We start from the raw sequence: 14366 nt of genomic DNA on the forward strand, positions 1-14366 counted from the left end.
CCCCACTACTCTTCGTAGTAGCCATGATTCCCATGACAAAAGTACTACAAGAAATGGATGCCGGGTACCAACTCAAGAAAAGAGGCAACAGAATCAACCATCTGATGTTCTTATGGACGACATCAAGCTGTATGGTAAGAGCATCAAGGAAATAGATACCCTATCCAGACTGTAGGATTTTATCTGGGGACAATCAGATTGAGTTTGGAATAGAAAAATGCGCCTTAGTCAACATACAAAAAGGCAAACTAACGAGAACTGAAGGGATAAAGCTACCAGATGGGAGCACATCAAACACATAGATGGAGACAGGATACAAATACTGGGAATAATGGAAGGAGGGGGGGATATAAAAACACCAAGAGATGAAGGACCCACGATCAGGAAAGAATATATGCAGAGACTCACGGCGATACTCAAGTCAAAACAAAATCTCAAGGCCGGAAGGAAATATGATAAAAGCCATAAACACATGGGCAGTGCCAGTAATTCAGATACGGCGCAGGAATAGTGGAATGGATGAAGGCAGAACTCTCCGCAGCATAGATCGAAAACCAGGAAACATAGGACAATACCAAAGCACTACAAACCCAAGAGCAAATAACGGACAGACTATACTAACACAAAGGAAAGGAGGGAGAGGACTACTAAGTAATAGAGGACTTGCGTCAACATCGAGCAGAGCACTGGGGCAATATCTGAAAACCAGTGAAGACGAGTGGCTAAAGAGTGCATGGGAAGGAAGGACTAATAAAAAGTAGACGAAGACCCAGAAAAATACAGAGACAGGAGAATGACAGACAGAACAGAGGACTGGCACAACAAACCAATGCATGGACAATGCATGAGACAGACTAAAGAACTAGCCAGCGATGACACATGGCATGGCTACAGAGGGGAGAGCTAAAGAAGGAAACTGAAGGAATGATAAACAGCGGCACGAGAATCAGGCCTAAGAACCAGATATGTTCAAAGAACGATAGACGGAAATAACACCTCTCCCCATCATGTAGAAGTGCAACTACGGAAAAATGAAACATAAACCACATAGCAAAGCGAATGCCCGGCACTTGCACAGAACCAGTACAAAAAGAGGCATGATTCAGTGGCAAAGCCCTCCACTGGAGCCTGTGCAAGAAACATCAGCTACCTTGCAGTAATAAGTGGTACGAGCACCAACCTGAGGGAGTGATAGAAAACGATCACGCAAAGATCCTCTGGGCTATGGTATCAGGACGGATAGGGTGATACGTGCAAACAGACCACGACGGTGACGTTTGATTGACAAAGTCAAGAAGAAGTATCACTCATTGATGTCACAATACCATGGGACACCAGAGTTGAGTTAGAAAGAAAGAAAAACGGGAAAAAAAAATGGATAAGTATCAAGACCTGAAAATAACAAATAAGAGGATATGGGATATGCCGAGTGAAATTGTACCCATAATCATAGGATCACCTAGGCACGATCCCAAGATCCCTGAAAAGGAATCTAGAAAAACTAGAGGCTGAAGTAGCTCCAGGACTCATGCAGAAGAGTGTGATCCTAGAAACGGCACACATAGTAAGAAAAGTGATGGACTCCTAAGGAGGCAGGATTGCAACCCGGAACCCACACTATAAATACCACCCAGTCGAATTGGAGGACTGTGATAGAGCAAAAAAAAAAAAAAATAAAATAAATAAAATAAAAATAAATAAATAAATAAATAAATAAATAAATAAATAAATAAATAATAATAATATCATTATTATTGTTACAACTCTGAAGATGAACCCTATTCATATGGAACAAGCCCACCAATGGGGCCACTGACTTGAAATTGAGAGAGAGAGAGAGAGAGAGAGAGAGAGAGAGAGAGAGAGAGAGAGCTCAAACTTGCCTGTGATTGCTGTGGAGTAGACAAAATAAGCACCGAAAGACGCACCTCTCAGCCATGGACCCAGACACGATCGTACGGAGCGGGGGGGCCGTAGCAGCGAACACAAACTGGAAAAACCAAACGCCAATTTTTCAAGTCGTCACGGCCCACCATTGCCCAGAATTCCACGCCGCAGAAAGCCATTACCCTCGCCGCCGACCGAATGCCAGGCGTAGCCCACGAGCCAGTACACGACGCCGCTTATAACTGTCTCCACCGCCACACACAAAAAGAAGAAGAAGAAAACTGATAAATATCATAGATCATTAAATCCAAGCCTCAATCTGTTATAAGGTCACAATTCCCCCAAAATTAATAACTACAGACCCAAATGAAATCCCTTTTAGTTATCTGGCAAAGGCACCCATCCTTCTACTCACAAACGTCCAGCATATCTTCATCAGAATGTTTTGTGGTGTTCCTGGATCTCACAGAACCGGCTTCCAGGAAGGCAAATCCGCATTGCATAACTGAAACAATGTTGTAGTGAAGTTTCAGTAAGTATACAAGTCTTATAAATGCCCAGAATAATGAGAGATTGTTAAAGACAGAGAAAATCTTGCTGCACATGCGCCTAAACACATAGATATAAAAAGCCTAGATGCCGCATCGGCCAGCCGGACATACGTCAACAAGTCCGCCATCTTGGGGCGGTAATTAACAAACAATGCAGCAGGCTGAAGTATATGACGTTTTTCCGCCACTATTCGCTTAATATTGCACGGATTTTCTTGTCTGATGGCTCGTTACAAAGCTTACATAATTCCCTACAAGGATCTAATAAATAAAGTTGTTCCTTATTGTTTGAAAGTTAACTTGCAATGACTTTGTTTTAGCAGTAGGGGGAAGGAGGGGGCTAGTACACAAATGTTAATATTTACCCATAACTATGCTGTAAACAATAATTTGAAATGCTGTGATAAGACAGATGACTAAGTAGCCTACAGCTATGGATCTGTGCAACTTAAGTAAAAATCTTTGTCTCTCGAAGTGCTCTGTTAAAAAATCCCCCAATATAATTTTTTGGCACAGGCCTACAAGTTTTAAGTCATAAAACTGTAGGGTTGAGCCTAAAATAAACTACAGTAGGCCCTAGACTAGGGTTTCTGTGTTATCTAGCCTTTGCATCTCTGCCTGCTCCTTTGAGCCTGGGTGGGGTGGGGGTTCTTCCATTTTTTTGGAACGGGATGCTCCTCAGTGAATTCTGACCTCTAGACCTGGCTTTGGAAATTTAAGCGGGTATCAAGAGACCTCGTCTAGTGGCAAAAGCTGACCTATCTCTAGACCTAATTTTATATGGTGAAATAATTATAGAGACTTAAATTTTTCACAAAACTACCTTTAATTTGCTCAGACTAAGATATATCATTATGGCAAGCCACTTATTAACAGTTCAATATAGCTCATCTCTAGACCTGTGTTGTCAAGGACCCAAATTATTATACCTTATTTGGGATAAGGGCCTGGGCCTCTCTATACTTCTATAGACAAAAATTGCCAAAATGAGCCAATCCTGACGAGAAACCCTGTATACCCGGTCATAGTAACCGTCCCCCCCCCCCCCCCCCCCACCGACCGAGCCTTTCAGCCTAGACCACAATCATAAGGCCAGTCTAATTTTTTTTTTCAGCTAACTGTTCATTGGTTTGGTCACACATGATAAAATTTAAAAGCTTGTGTGGGTGGCCTTATGGGTTCATTAAGCCTATACTTTGAAGTAACAACTCTCAAAATGTATTGCACAATGATTTATTTTCATGATATTTGTTCTTTATTGAATGTATATATAACATTTATTGTACATCTGTGCATTTATTTATAATATCCCCAGCAATTTAAAAAAGTTTTTTTTTTCATTGCTGTTTCCAACAGTTTAATGATACTACATTGTAATGATAATCTATATGCATTGATATGAAATCAGCAGGCTATATCAAAACATCAACAGAAAACTCATTATGTGCCTTGCTTGGCCATAGTTCTTATTACAAGGACCAGATTAACACTAATATTACTAGCTATAATGCAGTGAAAGAAATCTAGAAACATCAAATTAGTGTCCAACATTTTACCCTTTTTACCTAATGGCCCTTAAACAATATTGTTTTTTTAACCATTTTTTTTCGTAGGCTGTCTTATCACAGCATTTCAACAAATTATTGTTTACAGCAATAGTTTATGGTAAATATTAACATTTGTGTACAACTAGCCCCCTCCTTCCCCCTACCTGCTAAAACAAAGTCATTGTATAAGTTAACTTTCAAACAATAAGGAACAACTTTATTTTATTAGATCCTTGTAGGGAATTATGTAAGCTTTGTAACGAGCCATCAGACAAGAAAATCCGTGCAATATTAAGCGAATAGTGGCGAAAAAACGTCATACTGCAGCCTGCTGCATTGTTTGAATTACCGCCCCAAGATGGCGGGCCTGATACGTGCGCCAGCCTATTCAGCTAGCGCTCGATGCGGCATCTAGGCTTTTATATCTATGCCTAAACATAGGTCTATAAGTATAGTACTAGAGTTAGGTGAACACTTAGGAGTCTTGTAGATGCAAAAAAGTAGAAATATAAATAAAAAACATAAAGGAATGTCATAGTACCTCTATTATGCGCACATTAATGTAAATAAATACAACAATATTTATTTACAATTTTCCTTCCACCTGATTCAGCTGCCTGGCTTCGTCTCAGAATCGACTGAACTCTTTGAACCTTGAACGGAATGTTTTTAACGCTTTTTCTAGGAAAATTCAGGCGCGTACCCCCCCCCCCCCCCCCCCGACTGGAAGTGCGTCATAGCCCGTAATGAAGAATAATAAAAATCCTCATCTTTCATTTTGTGAAAACAGAATCTTTATAGATGCCTTTAGCACATGGTCAATTATGCATGGCGCAAGGATACGGTATGTGACTAACTCACCCAAGCGGTGTGGTTCATACGAGCACGTGTATATTATTGTATAGTATAAAAGTCACAACCAGACTACTTCATCGTTTGTATCGGGTTTAAACAGGTTTGCATTCAGCGAATTGTATCATTTTATGTTTAGCAAAGTGATTTTAGCAGATCTTCGGGGAAATAAGTAGTACGATCAGTTATGACGCCAAACAGCACATCGAGCGCAGTTATTTATATTATTTCTTTATTATTTCATTCACTATGACGTTCATTCGGATTAGAAGTTACCGATTATTATAATTGGCATTTGTTTTCATCAAAGCTGATGTAAACAGACCTTGGTTTACGTAAATAGTCTCTTGCTAAGCCACTGTGCTGCCATCTATAGAACATTTTCAGCATGACGAATAGTCGACCGCTAATGTAACCTTCTTTAACCTAACCCATGGTCTAGAAGTGACCTAAACTAACGTTGGGGCATTGCCCCTTACGTGACCTACGGTGGTGGGCGAGGGATGGAGCCCCGGGCCAAATTTGGCCAAAGAAAAAGTTCCTCTCCAACCGTGGGATTTTATAACTTCTGGAAAGGGCGACAGATGGTAGCACAAACTAGAGACCACTTTAATAACATTATGTGATTTTTATTATAATAGCTTATCAATTAGATATATTCTAGTGATTTATAATTACGTATATTTTTTAAACACACAAATGATCATTTGGAACATGAGACAGAAATAATAATAAAAAGGTGAAGCTTTCCTTTAAACGTAAAAGTCATGGTTCGTGACACAATGCATCAAGATTTTATCAGAATATGGGCAAAAGTCTTTGCTTGAAGATGTTGGTATCACATAATACCTCATTCCCGAAATATTTTTATTCGGCTTTAGACTTAGGCTAATGTCAAAATGGCGGAGCTGTGAAGTTACTCGAACTTGGACACTGATTTCACAGCGCCATTTTGATTGATGATAATTGTATGGCCCGAAGCTGTGATTTTGGAAGATAATTTATAGGTACAACGTCTTCCCAGTAACCTTGAGACTTTGACAAGCTCATATGACAGATCATGCGTGAACACTGAAAGACGATGTACATATTTATAAGCTCGAACATGGCGGACGGTATAGCTAAACCAAGACATGCTAAACAAATGGCATCACATGCGAGGATTTAATAATTATTCCTATGTTGATCACGGAGCTAAAACATGCTTTTTTTTTTAAAGCTACTGTAGTATCACGCATTTGTCAGTCTGCAGTTGCTGAAACAAAAGCCGACAAAAAACACTAGATTTGGTTGACTCACAGAACACGAAAAGACCAGCCATTATGAGGAACAAGTTATCCAGATTGGCTTCCAGTACATCAGTCTTCTTCGTCAGGACTTCGGAGAGCTCCTTTGCCATGTTAACCCTCTTGTGAGGGCCCTCTATCAGAGACATGGCTGAAAGTATTTTCTGAGGCTTCCTTGCACTGAAGCAGTCCTTGTTGCATGCCTTACGAGGTCGTATTGCAAGCAAGCAACTTGCGGGTTTAGTTTACTGTTTTTTCCTCACCGAAGGCGTTTGTAAACACACAATGAAAAGTAATTTAGTTTGCAATGTATACATAAACCGTGGGAGGAACTAGGGTGGACCAACAAGCTGTAAGATACAGTTCCAGAACTTGCTTGCACCGAGCCCAGAACTTGCTTGCACCGAGCCCGCAACGCCAATGACTAGCGAGGCAGTTTGGGTGAGTAGTCCTATACCTCCCCCCCAAACGAAAATTACTACTACTCGTCCTCCCTTGTTTACATCCCCCGCCCCCCAACTCCCATCCAGGAGATCGAGGTCCATATGACGTTTTCACTTAAAGGTATTGTGTTGAGTGATATCCAACCATCTGGTAATGAACATAAAGGTAAGTTATTTGGCTGAAAGTAACAATGCAAACGAATAGATACTTATGAATGAACATGGTACTAGATAGCGGCTGGAGATATGTTTGATCATTATCTGGTTAAAGCAAAAGTTTACAAGGAATTTTATGATAGAGAGAAAGGGTTTCAAAGGTGGCTATGAAAATAATTAAGATAAGTGAGTGTAGTAAATGGGAATTACGTACATATATGAAAAATATGCATGGAAAATAAGTAAAGGTTAAAGAAAAGGTGCGAAGGATTATGGACAAAGCAGCCAAGAAGGAAAATGAGGGAGGAAAAGAATAAAAATAGAGATAAGGGGACAATGAGAAAAATACAAGTTAATACCGAGACATAAGTTAATCAGCGAATGGATATGAAAATAAAAGATGCAAGTGTCGAGGTGTCTAAAGTCTAGAAGAGTTGTTGAATGTAGGTGATAGGAGAGAGGCAGACTTGAGCAATTTGAGAGGAGAAAGTCTTAGCAATATCATAGTCTTTAAAACTTTTTTTGTGGGTCTAAGATAACAGTGGAGAGACTGAAGAACAGGACGAATCCAGGCACTGATGAGTTTACAAGATACCGGGGAAGGTATGGGTACACAGCTTGTGAAGAGAAACTACGGAAACAAGTGAAAGTGTGAGGGCGCTGTGATTTGGCGCTGTGTCAATTGGCGGATTCGATCAACTGCTGATAAATCCACTGTGTAGGTGTATAAAGTAGCTAATTTTATGGTAATTTAGTCGCATGAGAGTCTCATCCCCGATTCAGCAGACGAAGACTGAAAGGACACTGGAATGAAAGGGAAATGCACAATAAAGAACCTGCGACAATAGAAGAGGCATTGGCTATGGTTCCTCAGTCAATTGCAACTTGAAGCTCCCATACGTTATTTGATCAGCCATCGTATTCACCGCTGTCAGTACTATTTTTATTTTTATCTTTTTTTATGCCTACATTGGCCTTGGCTATAAAGAGCACATGCTTTGTCATAGCAAGGAAATGTAGGGGTTAGGCTGATTCCGACCTTATTCATATTAACCAAAGGGTCTGTCGAAAAAGTTTTGGTAATGTTTTATTTTTTTATGGGATACTACATCATTTTTATGAAGCTTTAGAGGTTCTTTGCATTCTGGAATCAAAACTCCGTAACGGCAGTTCATAAAATAGAGCCGTGATTTCCTCTCGCATAGGTTTCTATCGCCGGCATAAGGCCTGCTTAATCTAACAGCAAAAATAGACATAAACTCGTATACACAAACACTAGGCTTATGTGAGCAATCACTCAAACAGAAGTAAACCTTGAGTCGTTTACTTTTTACGGAGCTACTTATATCTCCACGAGGCTAGAGAAAGGAGCGTAGCATCAATCCTGTTTTCGATAATGGCAATTCCAGCTTAAAAACAATGCCGGCCAAAGATGTGGTACTAAGCCGAATCATCATAACAATGAAGAACTCGCCCCATCTAATGACGTATACCTGCTGGCCAGGAAGTGTATTCGAGCAATCAGACCGAATAATCCTATTGTCTTTTGTTAAAAATGAGCCCATTTATTCATCTGTTCCAGCAGGGGTCCTGTAGCAGTCCTTCGCATGGAAAAAAACAAGTGCCGGCGAAAGATTCCGCGTCGATCCGCGTATAATGGTACGTTGCTGATCTCGTAATGAAATGGGATTAGGTATAAGGTCTGCACGCAAGCTCTTCTTTCCCTTTGTCCTTAGGACAGAATCTCTGAAGGTCTTGAGTATATAGTGATTCTATGAGTTACTGGAAAGGATGGGATGTCTAACTGTACCGATGGCGAAGTCCTTTATCTCAGAACAACAAATTGATAGTCTTACGTAGCGTGTATGTTGCTTATAAGGATGTACTACATTGTGTCCATAAAGTCCCAGTACCATTCTGAGCAATTAATACTTGTAATGGTACTGGGACTTTATGGACACCCTGTATAACTTTGACCGTATCTTGCTTAACCGTCAAATGTCGCTTAATAATACGTTTGGTTTTGGTATCCATGAATAAAAAAAACATTTCCAAAAGAAAGAAGACATATTTGAATTCTATTACAGTGTCACAAAAGCATAAGGGAACAAAAATATTTGTAATCTATCTCTTCATATAGAAATCACACTTACTTAAATTATGTTTCAGGCTTAAACAAACAAACACACACACACACTATATATATATATGTATATATATATATATATATATATATATATATATATATATATATATATATATATATATATATATATATATATATTCACCTGTTACAAACTTTGCCCTCAGCTATCATGGTTAGATAGGATGAATTTGACGAGAGTATTTACTGCAGCAAATGAACTTATATCTCTCTTGATGTGTATACATGCCTTTGATCGTAAATGCTATCAGATTCAATTGGATAACTAAATTAAATCTATATATATAAAACGTGGTAGATACGCACTTCTTTACAGGAATATTTAATCTTGATGAGATGATGATGAAACAGGTAGTGTATGATAGCATTTTGTTGGCATTTTTATTCAGCTGAAACCAGACGTTTGTTCCTATAAAATGGTTTCCAATGGCATTGTTTGTAAATAAACATAACGTAAATGTAGGTTATTGAACCTAAAATGACCGATAAAAATGAATGAGATAAATTGTTAAGAAACACTAGACAAATGATACTCTTGGTTCCTTAGAAATATATAGATACAAGAATAGAAAGAAATATAGACGATTGGAAGTCCATAAAGTCCCCATTCAGTTCTGGACTATTGATCCCAATGAATATAGTCTTTCTGGGCGATACTCTGCCATATTCTCATCTCCGGGTGATATTTGAAAGTTATTCAACCCTGATGCCTTCCATTCGCAGCTCTGTTATTTGAATTCAAACTGCAACATGACTTTCGATCTAGTTCTGGTAGAGATGACTTCTCTAGCTGCTCATCCAAGGGAAGCTTTAAACACCTTTTTAGTAATCCAGTAGATTATATATAACGAAGTCTCGCGTTCATATTTGTAAACAGTGGAAGTAAACAAGATCAGGTCAAGCTTATTTTAGAACCATAAATAGCTTTTTTTTTTTTTGTATTTGTCCGAAAACAAATCAGGCTGGAAAAACATCCCCTACAAATATATCCACTATCTCTTGTTTATTGCATTCACATCTATAAGTTGTTCTACCGGAATGTAAACGCAATTAGACAAGTGAAAGATCAAGTGAATATTAGAATAATATGGGCTATAAATGTAGAAATTATGTCTGAAGTGAATGAAATCCTAAGTATCGTGTGAGCATTATTGCTGAATGTGGAGAATAGACCGAAGGAAGACCCGAATATAAAGTTCGTATAATTTTAAAATCTTCGTATCAAACAACTAATCATTTACCCAAGCAGGAAGGCTGGAAAATTAAGTTCTGAATAATCCCTGGTCAATGGCAGTCCATTAGGATATAAAGTTATTATAGCATTTTCGTTTATTTAATAAACACTATGAAATCAAAGTTCTGAATAGTTCCTGGTCAATGGCAGTCCATTACGATATAAAGTTATTATAGCATTTTCGTTTATTTAAATAAACACATGGAAAATCAAGTTCTGAATAGTTCCTGGTCAATAGCAGTCCATTAGGATATAAAGTTATTATAGCATTTTCGTTTATTTAAATAAACACATGGAAAATCAAGTTCTGAATAGTTCCTGGTCAATGGCAGTCCATTAGGATATAAAGTTATTATAGCATTTTCGTTTATTTAAATAAACACATGGAAAATCAAGTTCTGAATAGTTCCTGGTCAATAGCAGTCCATTAGGATATAAAGTTATTATAGCATTTTCGTTTATTTAAATAAACACATGGAAAATCAAGTTCTGAATAGTTCCTGGTCAATGGCAGTCCATTAGGATATAAAGTTATTATAGCATTTTCGTTTATTTAAATAAACACATGGAAAATCAAGTTCTGAATAGTTCCTGGTCAATGGCAGGCCATTGGAATATCAAGTCATTATAGCATTTTTATTTAATTTTAAAAAATCACTTGGAAAATTAAGTTCTGAATAGTTCCTGGTCAATGGCAGGCCATTAGAATAAAAAAGTTATTACAGTATTTTCATTTAATTTAAATAAACACTTGGAAAATCAAGTTCTGAATAGTTCCTGGTCAGTGGCAGACCATTAGAATATAAAGGTATTACAGCATTTTCATTTAATTTAAATAAGCAATTTAAATAAAATCAAGTGCTGAATAGTTCCTGGTCAGTGGCAGGCCATTAGCATATAAAGTCATTACAGCATTTGCATTAGATTTAAATAAACACTTGGAAAATCAAGTTCTGTTTAGTTCCTGGTCAGTGGCAGGCCATTAGGATGTAAAGTTAAGTTATTACAGCATTTTCATTTAATTTAAATAAATACAATCAAAATTACAAAAGACCAAGCGAGGGAGGAAGCCGTTCCATAGGTAATGACCTCCTACTACTACTACTACTGCTACAGGTCCTCCTCCTGGCTTCCAGTCGCCGAAAGTAAAATTGTCAATTAATGTTATGTGTCACACACATACAGAGCCTTCTTAAGCTTGTATAAAAGGTGGGTTAGAGTTCTTTTATCACTTTAATTTTTAGAAGCCATTTTTTATCTTTATCGTTGGAATGAACTAATTCATTTAGGCTATTCTGAACTATAGACCGAGGCGTAACCAAAGGTACAACGTCTAATTAGCCTAGTCCATTTTGTCGTTGATAAATTTAAATTAATAGATTAATAACTTATTTGCAATAAGCTAGCACCAGGTATTTTAAACTTTATTAATATGACTTTTCTTATACGTAGATTTGTAGATTATCCTGCCTAGGTAGGGTAAAACACCGCATGGTACAGGGTTGGACCATGTACGATCAATGTGTACCGCCCCCAAAAAAAAGTACATTATAACGTGTCATGACACCGGAGATGGGCATCAGTCGCGACTTCTTGTTGGTGAGAAACGGAGCTAAAGACCTGTACTCTCCGTTCGAAGTAAGTAGTAGTATTTTCTCCAAAGTTAGAAATTAAGGCCAAATTTTAAGATTTAAACAGAGGGTAGTGAAAAGGGTGTCCACGGCAGTGGGAATCTCACCAAAACGCGTTCAACATTTTTACTTACAACTCGAAATATTTAGAAGATTGATGCCATCTCGATGTTTATGGAGTCGCTTGTGTCAATAAACTTCCTATTTCCTGTGATGAATCCGCACACCACTTGTACCCACAGACGCTAGGGCACTTTCATCACATCAATCGGAACACGGAAACTTACCAGCACGTTTGTTAGTAAACAACTGTTTTGGTAGAAGACGACGACTAAGCGTGCACTTGGATAATTTTTTAAATAAATAGTAAAACATCAATATTTTACATATTTATGATGATTAATTTGAAATATTCGTTATTGAAAAAGCAACTCAATTCTGACTCAAATTTAAGTAATAATTATTTTTTGGAATTAGAAACGTTTTGTTTAAGTCCTATATTATGATGTCACGACATCTAGACTTTCGTACCTATTGTAAATAATTGCTTTACTCAACTTTCTTGCAGAACAGTTTACCAGTTATTCATGCAGATTATCAGCTATTCATGTAATTGTTATAATCGTAATACGCATATATATCTTTATTATTTACTTTTTGGATATATGAAGATGTTTTACTGCCGGATTATCGCCGTAGTTTGACGCAATCGTTTTCGGTCCCTGGCCTCTGTTTTCGCACCATAAGAAATTATGGGCCAATTTGCAATGACCAGAAAGTCGTTAAAAGAGGAAAGTTAGCATTGAGGGGCATATGTTTTGATTGAGAAAAATAAAAAAAAAATATTCAATAGCTAGCTTGTTTTAAAAAAAAAAAAAAAAAAAAAAAAAAAATACTTGATTCAAAAAACTTGATATTGACAACTAAGCAGACATACCTGCTATGGGTTTCAGTGACAGTGCAAGCACGTTTTTGGGCGATACTTATTTCTGTAACGAACACTTGTATCAGAACGAGATTTTGCTATAGTGCATTACACACACCCAGTGCCGTAATTTATAAGGGTATCGTGAATCACTAATCGTAAAGAATAACGACAACTTGTCCTTGTACCAAGAGACAAAAACTCCATTATGCAGAAGAAATGGATACGAACACGCGTAAAAGCTCCACCTACCCTCTCCCCCCCCTCCACTAGCCATTTCCCCTTTCCTTCATCGTTCCTTCGCCTTCCTTTCTCTCTCTCTCTCTCTCTCTCTCTGTTGCCATTTGGTATGTGTTGACCCTCCAAACTGGGTATAAGACTACTCACAAAACGTTGAAATTGGTGAAATTAGGCTATGTATTGGAAGTATATATACATAAATATCAAAGCACTTTTATCATTATTGCATTACTTACTATAACAACTAGAATTCATGGAAACAGTTTATAATAATGAATCGGCGTATGTGTTGAAGCCTCCACTAATTGTGGCAACGATGATTTGTTCCGATACGTAATACAAACCCTCGGTCGGCCTTTAACAATAGGAAGTAGCTAGCGGCAGCTGGAACGGTCGTAAGCTTCGAACAAGAGAAACGGTAGTTTAACTGCTTGCTTCTCGATCGTCGCGCGCCGCGCGACTGGGAGGTAAACAAATCACTTTTGCTTTCGGCCGCGGGTGTGAAGGACGTGTTCGTCATCGCTCTCTGCCCGCTTCATCGTCGTATGCTTTGTTTATATTGTGTTTTCTACTAATGGTTTGTTTGACTTGAAAATGAAACTGTAAGTACACTGTTTTTCATTTTCATTACTTAATTATGAACCCTTGAATTATGTCTCTGTGCCGAGGGCGGGCGCGCTCGCGCCGAGTCATGTATTTTGGGCGAAGGGTGTAATTGAAAAATGTAAGTACTTTTTTTATTTTTCATTATATTTTTGCCCTGTGCGTTCGTTACCGAGAGTGTGATGCGCTCGGCACGAACTTTTAATTTTGTGTAATAGAATGCAATGAAAGTGGATCGCAATTGCAATATTCTTTTCATTTTCATTTATTGATTGCATGAAAATTTAATCTGGATCAATTTTCGTTCTTACCCGGGAATTGATCCTTACGATTTTTATGTGAAATGAAATCGCAAGTGCAGTATTCTGTTTCATTTTCATATATTTTATGATAGCATCATATTATTAGATCAAGTTTCCGTTCTTACCCGGGAATTGATCTTTTCTCCTTTAAGTTCTATGAAGTGAATCGCAAGGGCAGTATTCTGTTTCATTTTCATATTACTTTTCACTGCTGTGCGGGGGTGGGGGAAGCGAAGGTCTGCCAGGAAGTCGTCGGAAAGCTCTCCCGCGACTCCCTTGGTAGCCGATTCTTCGTCTTCCTTCCTGCCCCCCGCTCAGCTTCTTCATTGTATTTTGTATTTGGGGTCTTCCTTGCGTTCGGGGTGGGGCATGTCTTCCCCCCGTGCGTGAGGGAACCCCTCTTACTAATCTATCTATGTTACCGCAGGTGCTACATCCGTGGGAGACGACCTTGGATGTAGATGTAGATCCTCACGAGGTTTGTACTCGTTGTCGGGGGCGAGAGTGCTCCCGCAACGAGCCCTGTGTAACGTGTATGCATTCGT

The 14366-nt window shown here is 38.4% G+C and overlaps 2 protein-coding genes across 3 annotated transcripts in view; one reads left to right on the forward strand and one right to left on the reverse strand.

Moving 5' to 3' along the window:
- Positions 1-14366, reverse strand: part of LOC135211872 (putative ammonium transporter 1) — an 82339-nt gene that overhangs the window by 5664 nt on the left and 62309 nt on the right. The window lies entirely within an intron of this gene.
- Positions 11179-14366, forward strand: part of LOC135211871 (uncharacterized) — a 31563-nt gene continuing 28375 nt past the window's right edge. The window contains exon 1 of one of the 2 annotated variants that reach the window (XM_064245092.1): positions 11179-11329. The gene's annotated coding sequence lies outside the window, so the exon portion shown is untranslated. The remainder of the gene's footprint in view (positions 11330-14366) is intronic. The other variant, XM_064245091.1, reaches the window with a different exon arrangement.

This window comes from Macrobrachium nipponense, chromosome 40, assembly GCF_015104395.2.
Source record: "Macrobrachium nipponense isolate FS-2020 chromosome 40, ASM1510439v2, whole genome shotgun sequence".
Taxonomy (NCBI): Eukaryota; Metazoa; Arthropoda; class Malacostraca; order Decapoda; family Palaemonidae; genus Macrobrachium; species Macrobrachium nipponense.